This window comes from Gavialis gangeticus, unplaced genomic scaffold (assembly GCF_001723915.1).
Source record: "Gavialis gangeticus isolate Ggan-Ray unplaced genomic scaffold, GavGan_comp1, whole genome shotgun sequence".
NCBI lineage: Eukaryota > Metazoa > Chordata > Crocodylia > Gavialidae > Gavialis > Gavialis gangeticus.
In genome coordinates this window covers 30,516,994-30,525,814 of record NW_017729033.1, presented here as the reverse complement: position 1 = coordinate 30,525,814, position 8,821 = coordinate 30,516,994, and the positions used below count along the sequence as shown (strand labels likewise).

Genomic DNA, 8,821 nt, shown 5'->3' with positions numbered 1-8,821 from the left:
CTGGATGCAATACTCCAGCTGCAGCCTCACCAAGGCCGAATACAATGGGATGATGACATCCTGGGGTTTACTTGAGAAGCATCTGTGGATGTAAGCAAGTGTTTTGCTCACTTAACTAGCAGCAGCATCACAATGAAGGCTCATGTTCATCCTGTGGTCAATCATGACCTCCAAGTCTCTTTCATCCATAGCGCTAGCCAGTGTAGCACTGCCAAACCTATAAGAATGCTGCAGGCTTTTCCTCCCAAGGTGGAGATCTTTGCATTTATCAATGTTAAACACCGTCAGGTTCTCATCCACCCATTTCCTGAGCCTGTAAAGTCAGCCTGGATCACCCTCTTGTCTTCAGGTGTTGATGCTTTACCCCAGAGTTTGGTGTCATCAACAAACTTGGCCAGTCCACTTCTGATACCAATGTCCACATCATTAATGAAGATGTTGAATAGTGTTGGCCCAAGAACAGAGCCTTGAGGCACCACACTGGTCACAGCGCACCATGACAATTGACTTCCATCAATCACCACCCTCTGGGTCCTACCACGGAGTCAATTCCCCAGCTAGCAGATCGTGGTGTGGCCAAGGCCGCAGTTAGCCAATTTTACTAAGAGGTGATCATGGGATACCAGATAGAAGGCTTTTTTAAAGTCAAGATATACGACATCAATCTCTTATCCCTTGTCCAGGTGATAGGTCACCTGGTCATAGAAGGAAATGAAATTGGTCAAGCAAGACCTACCCGCAACAAACCCGTGCTGGCTATCCCTCAGGATGTTGCCATAGGCCAGTCTGTTAAGAATGGCCTCTTTAATAATCTTTTCTAAGACCTTCCCTGGGATACTGGTAAGGCTGATGGGCCTATAGTTTGCTGAATCCACTTTCCTCCCTTTCTTGAAGATAGGCACCACATTGGCCTTCTGCCTGTCTTCAGGCACTTCACCAGAGCACCAGGAGTTCTTGAAGATCCATGTCAGGGGCTAGGCTATGATGCTAGCCAGCTTCTTGAGTACCCTGGGGTGTAAACTGTCAGGGCCAGATGACTTGAAGGTGTCCAGCCTTTCAAGGTGTTCCTTCACGGGGTCAGCATTGATGGAGGGTAAGGAATCTCCCTCACCCAAGCCTCCCTGTCCCATAGTGGTCAGGGGCATCCCCTGGGACTGATGAAAGACTGATGCAGAGTACTGACGAGTTGTACTGTTGTCACTGAATTCAGCTCAACCTATCCCTTAACTGTTTTAACCTTGCTGCCATTTAAGTTAGTAATTCATGTGCCAGAAACTTCACATTTAAATATACCAGTGGTTCTCTTTCTTTTTAGGCTTATGGCATCTCTCTGTAAATTTCCTGAATTTAGCAGAAATTTCATTTTCCAGGAGGTGCATGTGGGGACAGACCCAAAGGTACCTGTGGTAGGAGGGCCAGTGGCAATGCTGCCACCAGGCAAAACTGCCCCACTCACCTGTTCCCAGGATGTGTGCACAGGGCTGGACCGGGAAACCACTGCAACAAGAAATAAACTGAATGCAGGCAGGAACACAGATGCTTCCTGGTCCAGGGCAGCTTCTCTTGGTTGTGGCAGCAGCAGCAGCAGCACCAGTGCGACAGCATCCTTGAAAGGGTGTCACACCATCCTGCTGAGGCACTGAAGCACTGGGATATTAGCAAAGACTCAGTATAAAACATCCACAGATGACAAGAATTTGCTAGGCCTGGACATGGGCTGCAGGAAAGTGAAACTGTAGTTAGATATTTTTGTTTCTCACCCTAGCACATACTATAAAAGGCCAAAAAGAATTGCAGCCCCTTGGCTACCTTTAAACATTCAGCCTTCAGAAACTAAAGAGATCGGGAGACCAGTGGGGGATGAAATCCTAAAACAGGTCTTAAAACCAGAAAGATCCTTTGTGATGATCTAGCCTGACCTATTTAACCCACGGAGTCATAGACTCATAGAAAAGGCCGGCTGGAAGGGGCCTCAGCAGGTCTTATAGTCCAATCACTAGAATCTAATGAATTTGCTGAATCAAGTTATGTGTACAATTCACTTGGGATCCCAAATCTGTTAAGGAATCCTTTCACTAAAATCTCTGGTGTTTTGACAGCTTCTGGATTTTTTATTGGGTAACCTCCAGACAATTTTGTAGAAGAATCTTTAGCTACCAGCAAATAAAATTACCAACCTCTCCCTCAGATAATAGTTCAGGCACAATACGTGCTCTATCAATGCCCTAATAAAATACTACTGCAGAGGGGCTCACCTAGTCTAAAAAGGAAAAACCCTTCTTAACAATGCAGTCATCACATCACCTTCACCATTTTTCACCTGTTGCCTGATGTTTACACAGTAAACATTCTCCCTTAGCTCAGTTAAGGATTTTGCAACCCCAACATGTTCAGCTGTTTTAAAAGCATGACATAGCCTTAAAATCTCTTTTTTCAATGTATCTTTTTCTTATGAGCAGCCAATATCTGTACCTATCACCTGCTGGTTTCTCCCATCTCCAATGAAATATCTCTCTTTTAAACTCTAGGCTTTCCTACTGTGATCAGGAAGTTTTTATTATGGTATTACAAGAAGATACTACTCTCCATGCTGTCTCTGTTTCCCAATTGATATTTTCAGTGATATCAGAACAATTCTTTTTCTTCACCAGAACCAAGGGGAAGGGTCAAGTTTTGCTTGAAGGCTCACATGCATCTTCCTGATATGTTTTCTCAGTGATCTGTATCAGCAGCCTAACTGAAGGGAGGTGACTGGGAGGCAGCAGCCCTAGGTGCCACCTTTGGAGGGATGCAGGAGCAGCTAACTGTGCTACTGCTATGCCTTTGATTTGTAACACTGCTTCTCTCTCTGCTACTGACAAACAGGGAGGTAGATGTTTAAGTGGTCCAGTTTTTCTCCATATCAAACTACTGCTGGACCAATGCAGCAGTACAATCAAGATAGACGATACAATCAGTATCTTTATGAAACAAAACCATTCCTAATTCTTAGACTGTACTGCTGTAACTCATTTTCCCTTTGTATTTGTTCCTTTGTCCCAGGATTTACTAGCTCCACTAATCACATTTTGCAACCAGAGTTCTATTTTTTATTACTTGTAGCTTGTCAGAAACATTCATCAGATGAAAAAGGCCCTCTTCCTGACTCAGATCCATGACAGCTTTAGCAGCTTAGCTTCTTCCAAACCCTAGGTCCTTGTCTTTCCTTTGCTGGAAAGTTAGCACCATATATAGCAGTTATAATGGTTTCTTCCCCTGCAGGCAGAACAAATGTTTCACTGTTCAGTTGCCTACAAACTAGTTGTTTAACCTGAGCCACATATTTAAAAGGGGGCTTTTCACAAACCGTATGAGACCATTTCTGATATTGACTGCACAGTTAAATCTACAAATAGTGCTTAGTGAGTCTAAACATAGATTTACTGCATAGTGAAATCTGAACAAATTCATACCTGCATCTACTATCACAGCTTTCCTGACTTTTGCTCAAAATCTGGAGGTCCTTAAATCTATGTTTTTAGCAAGTTCAAGTTGGCTTGAGCTGTCTTGATTTCCTCTCTTTCAAGGGACAGCTTCTTATTACAGCAGTCAGATTGCATTGTAGCATTACAGACAGGGAGTTTCATAGCTGGGCTTTCCAGGCTGTATACAACTTTTGTAGCTGCTGCTCCAACAAAGATTTCATCTCCACTTGCAGGTCACTGGTCCATTCTTTCTGGGAAACTATTCTTTTCCACCCGGCTTTAAATTTATTTTGAAAGTGTACCAGTCCCATTTTAGGTCTTGCTTCAGTTCCTTCTGGCCACCCTTCAATTCTATAACACAAAAACCATCTCTCAGTTTCTGTCCTGGGAAGCAGGATCCTGGTCCTGACCCAAATTTTGTCACACTCAGATAGCTAGAAATTTGGGATCCCTCAGCTTGTTCTTTGGAACTGGTGCTTATAGCTTCAAGCACCCACACAAAGCTCTGTCCAGGCTTTTACCATGGTCTGTTTCTGGGTACTACAGATATATAGATAACATCAATATCCAGCCAAGTCCCTCCACACACAGGCTAGGGACAGACATTACACATAAACTGGTTTAAGTGATCAGAAACTGGTTTAAACTTGTAACAGAACAGAAGTTCAGTGCACATAAACCAGTTTCAAAATGTCTGAAACTGGATTAAGATAAACCTGGTTGAATGTAATATCAGACTTAACTGATTGATCTCAAACCAGTTTATGGAATGTCTGTCCCAGACCCCTTCCTGGTTTAACTTTAAACCAGAATCCCACAGCATCCCAACATGTTCCCCAGGCTGTGCTGTTTGCTCCAGCAGAGCAGGGCTAGCCCCACCCCTCTGCTTCCCAGGTGGAGCAGGGATAGGCAGGGGAAAAGGCCTGGCCAGATGCTGGCCCCAGAAGGGAGAGAGGAAGTTGTTTATTGCCCCCCACCACCTCCCCTGTCCCACCAACATGGACCTACATTTCACCACTGGCTGCTCCAGCAGTGGGGGCATGGCCAGCCCCAGCCCCAGCCTGGCCTGAACTGGCCAGGGAAGGGTTTAATTCACCACTTCCTGTTCCACCAGCATGGACCTGAGCCAGGATCTGCCAGGGTCTGCTCCCGCCTCGCTGCCACAGTGGAGGGAGCATGGCCAGATGCCAGCTGGCATGGCCCCCTGCAGCAGAGGAGGTGGGGAGGGGAGTTGTTTTCCCCCTCTGCCCTCTCTGCCCCTGGAGGACTGCAGCTGGGCCTGCCCATCCCACCCACTCCATGCACAGGGCAAGCAGCAGAATAAGGCCCCTCCTTCTCCTCCGCCAGACACTGGAGAGAAGGGTAATAAACCCACTCCCTGTGCGCTGAAGTGGTAAGGGGACAGGGCCCTTGCTGGAGACAGCACCCCTGTCATGGTGTCCTGGAGTGCAAACTTCTTTCCAGCAGAGAAGGCCACGCTCTGGGGTGGGAAAAGCTGCCACAGACTGGGCAGGCACATGGCGGCAACAGCACTGGGGGGGACTTGGCCCCCTCTGAGCCCCTGTGCTGCTGCTCACAATCCGCAACAACTCTGACCCCCACTTGTGCCCCCCACCACCAGGAAGAGGCTCGTGCTCCAGGACACCACAACAGGGAGTGCTGCCCCCATCAAGGACCCTGCTCCCTCTCCACTCCAATAACCAGGTGTGGGTGTGGCCAGAGGCTGGCTGGCAGGGCCCCTTAGGTGAAGGGGCAGGGAGCAAGTTATTCCCCCTCCCTCCGGCATCCAGTGAAGGGGGCTTATTCTTCCACTTGCCCCCTGCACAGCAGCAGTGGTTGGGGTGGGCAGACCCTGCTGTGGTCCCCTGGAGGCAGAGGGGGCAGAGCCGGAAACAACACCCCTTTCTGCCCCCTCTGTCTCAGGGCCCATGCCAGCCAACATCTTGCTAACACTGCTATAGCAGTGACGGGGAAGTGCCCAGTGGACTCCAGCTTGGGTCCATGTGAATGGGACAGGGAGGTGGGAATCAAACCCCTCCCTTGCCAGTTCAGTACAGGCTACTGCCGGGGCTGGCCATACCTACCTAACACAGCTTCCCAGGGTGCATTCTAGCACCCCCCAGCTTCTGGCCTGAGTAACTGCAGGAACATCCCTGCATTTCCTCAGTCCAGAGTGAATGTCTGTACACTTGCAGATTGGTTCAGCCTAGGCAGGTTGGACTAACCTGCAAAGATTGAATCAATGCAGGGTCTGGCCTTTTGAATGGCTGTCCCAAGCCACATAGCCACATAGCCTCCTGAGTAGCCTTGCCAGCAGTGTAACTGGCCAGACCTGTACCCTGGGTGGTGGGAGAGCAGGAGCAGCAGCCAGAGATTCACAGTTATAGGGAGCAGATTTCAACTTTTTTGCCATCAACATCTTTGTTGACCACTGGTTATCAACTGAAAAAAAGGAAGTGACATCTTCTCTTCCACACCAGTGAACCACCAGCAGCTATTCCTGCACCATGCCAGCTTCTCATCTGCTCCAAACAGGTGTCTTCTTGTTTTTGAATTTCTAGTTTGCTCAGGCACACAGTCACCCAAACTCCAGATGACCTGTTGGCAAGCCCAAGCAATATACCTAGCAAATGAGCAGCAAAAGAGCTGAGCAGTGGGGCAGGCTGGAGGGCAGGTAGCCTGGGCAGCAGCAGGGTTTCTGAGGTATTTTCAGACCCAAATATCCTGATTTTCAATGTTTCAATCATGAAAAAAAATTAAGGTTTTTTTTTTTTTTTTCCTATTGGATAAAAATGTTTGTATCTTTGTCAGCTCATCAGCTGGAGGGAAACTAAGGAGCAGAGAAGGGATGCGACTTGCCCAGTGTTGTTCAAGCAAGCTAACAGCAGAACCATATCAGAACTTAGCCGCGCTGTCTCCCACTTTAATGCTGTAACCATTTTGCTATGCTGCCTATCATTTTCTAGGGTCTCCAGAGCTTAAAAAACCTTAAACATCTAAAGAAGGAAAGTAATATGAACGCTATTAGACACATTCACATATCACAAACTCATAATTAATTCAATAACTATCATCAGTCAAATTCAGTCTTAAATTGTAGGCAACTAACTTACATTTAAAAAAAAGGATCTCAGGCACTGAAATAAAATTTTAGCACACCACATTCCTCTAATACTTCCAGTGTACTAACCCTAACCTGTCCAAACATCATCTAATTAAGAGTCCTGTGTAGTAGATATGGGATATAAAAGAATCACTGAACCCAGGTCTAGCATGGACCACAGCAGCTGCTTAACACAAACAGCAGCACTTCTGGAATTCAGAAGATATTGTCCCCATGTATAACAGCAGAAGAAATGTATTTAAGCAGGAGAGAATGTTCCACATTGGAAACCAGCCTGTCTAACAGGCTTCAGCCTCCAATTTCTGTCAGAAGTGCCATGAAATATTTAAAGGCCCAGGTGTCAGTTTTGTTTCTCCTCCAAATGGTGGCTGCTCCAGCAGTGGCTTGTTCTGGGAAACTGATTTGGTACTGACTCACAGGGAAAAGTGCTACTTTCCCTCTGGAAATGACACATCAAGAAAATCTCACTAGAGGGAGAAAGATAGGTCTAGGAGAGAAGTACCTTTTGTAGCTCCACTCAGCATGGGTCCCGCCTTTCATCCATTTCTCTTGTTATCCCTCCTGATGGCATGGTTGGCTTTGTGCTAGTCTAAGTTCTCTTGAAAGGTTTCAGAAAGTTTGCTGAGACTGGTGCTTTTCTGCTTTGCCCTATTATTGGGAGATTTTTTTACTTTTATTTAGGTACACAGCCTCTCAGGTGGCTTTTGAAATTCAGCATTTATGGGCTAGCTGTACATTAAACAGCCTCAGGGCTGTAAGGTGTTTAAGTCTCTCTTGGTCCAAAGGAATACTAGTTAAGGTCTCCCCAGGAGCAGAACCCAGCTCAAATGCCACCTAGTGCTGGAGGTGCCCAGTCTCTATAGGCTGTATGGGAGCCACTCTTGAGACTTCAATCTTCAACAGGCTTAAAAGGCTGGAAGGTCTTTCACAAGCATATTTCCAGGCTTGAGCTGGAGCAGGTGAGTGGGGTATATTCAGGAATGTCCCAGCTACCGTGCATTGCCTCCACAATATAGACATACTGTGATGGGACCCTGAGCTGGGCAAGGCTGTGAGACTACAAACTTCTCGTGAGGTGAGATATTCAATTACAGGACAGCTAAATTTAGAGATAAAAATAAACCTAGTGATAATACTTAGGGAAAACATTACAATAGAACTGGGGAAGACAGAACATAACATAAAGGTTTAAAACACACTATCTCCTAACACTTGTGTTGCAGTGCACTAAAGTGTGCCTGCTCCTTTAAGGGCAGAAGCAGCTTATCTGGAGAGCCCTGAGAGCTAGGCAGAGCTCCACAGGTATGGGTTGCCTGGGAGGCAGGCTAATGAGGACATTAGCTGGCACCTACACTCAGTCAGCAGACCGGAAGGAAGCAGGGTCCTGGGTACATATGAGCACCAGACTGGGGCTAGCAGAGTTAGTTCTCTGATAGCAGCCAAGGGGGAATGAGCTCTTGTAGAGAAAGCTACTTGGAGATGTTTGACTGTCTGTTCTGCTGCTGGTAGGATTAATGGGCTATAGGAGCTCATAAATACTTGTGGTTAGGAGGCACATTATACTGAGAGTGAAGCTTGCCTTCTTAAAAGGGATAGAGTGTGGACCCCATTGGTATGGTTATTAGGGTGGCCATCGTAGAGGACAGTTTGGTTGTCCTCTGTCCTCTGTTGATACAAAACCCAATTCCTTGATGCCCTCTATTTTTCTCTTGAAGAGAAAAATAGAGGACATAAAGGCATCAGGTTTCATATCGACAGAGGACAGAGTAGCAGAAAACCAGAATGTCCTCTATAGTTTCATAGTTTCATAGTTTCTAGGGTCGGAAGGGACCTGAGCAGATCATCTAGTCCGACCCCCTGCCATGGCAGGAAGAGCACTGGAGTCAAACGACCCCAATAAGGTGGTCATCCAACCTCCTCTTAAAAACCCCCAGGGTGGGAGCCTGCACCACCTCACATGGAAGCTGGTTCCAGACCCTAGCCACCCTCACCGTGAAGTAGCGCCTCCTGATGTCCAACTTAAACCTTCCCTCCGCCAGCTTGTGACCATTGTTCCTGGTCACTCCTTGCGGCGCTCGGGGGAACAGGGACTCCCCCAGCACCTGCTGATCCCCCCTAACCAGTTTATAACAGGCCACAAGATCCCCCCTCAGCCTTCTCTTTTGAAGGCTGAACAGGTTCAGGTCCCGCAACCTTTCCTCATAGGACCTACCCTGCTGTCCCTTGATCATAC

The 8,821-nt window shown here is 47.1% G+C and overlaps 1 protein-coding gene across 3 annotated transcripts in view; it reads left to right on the top strand.

Moving 5' to 3' along the window:
- The window catches only part of STK32B (serine/threonine kinase 32B), a 411,458-nt gene that overhangs the window by 397,257 nt on the left and 5,380 nt on the right, over nt 1-8,821 (top strand). The window lies entirely within an intron of this gene.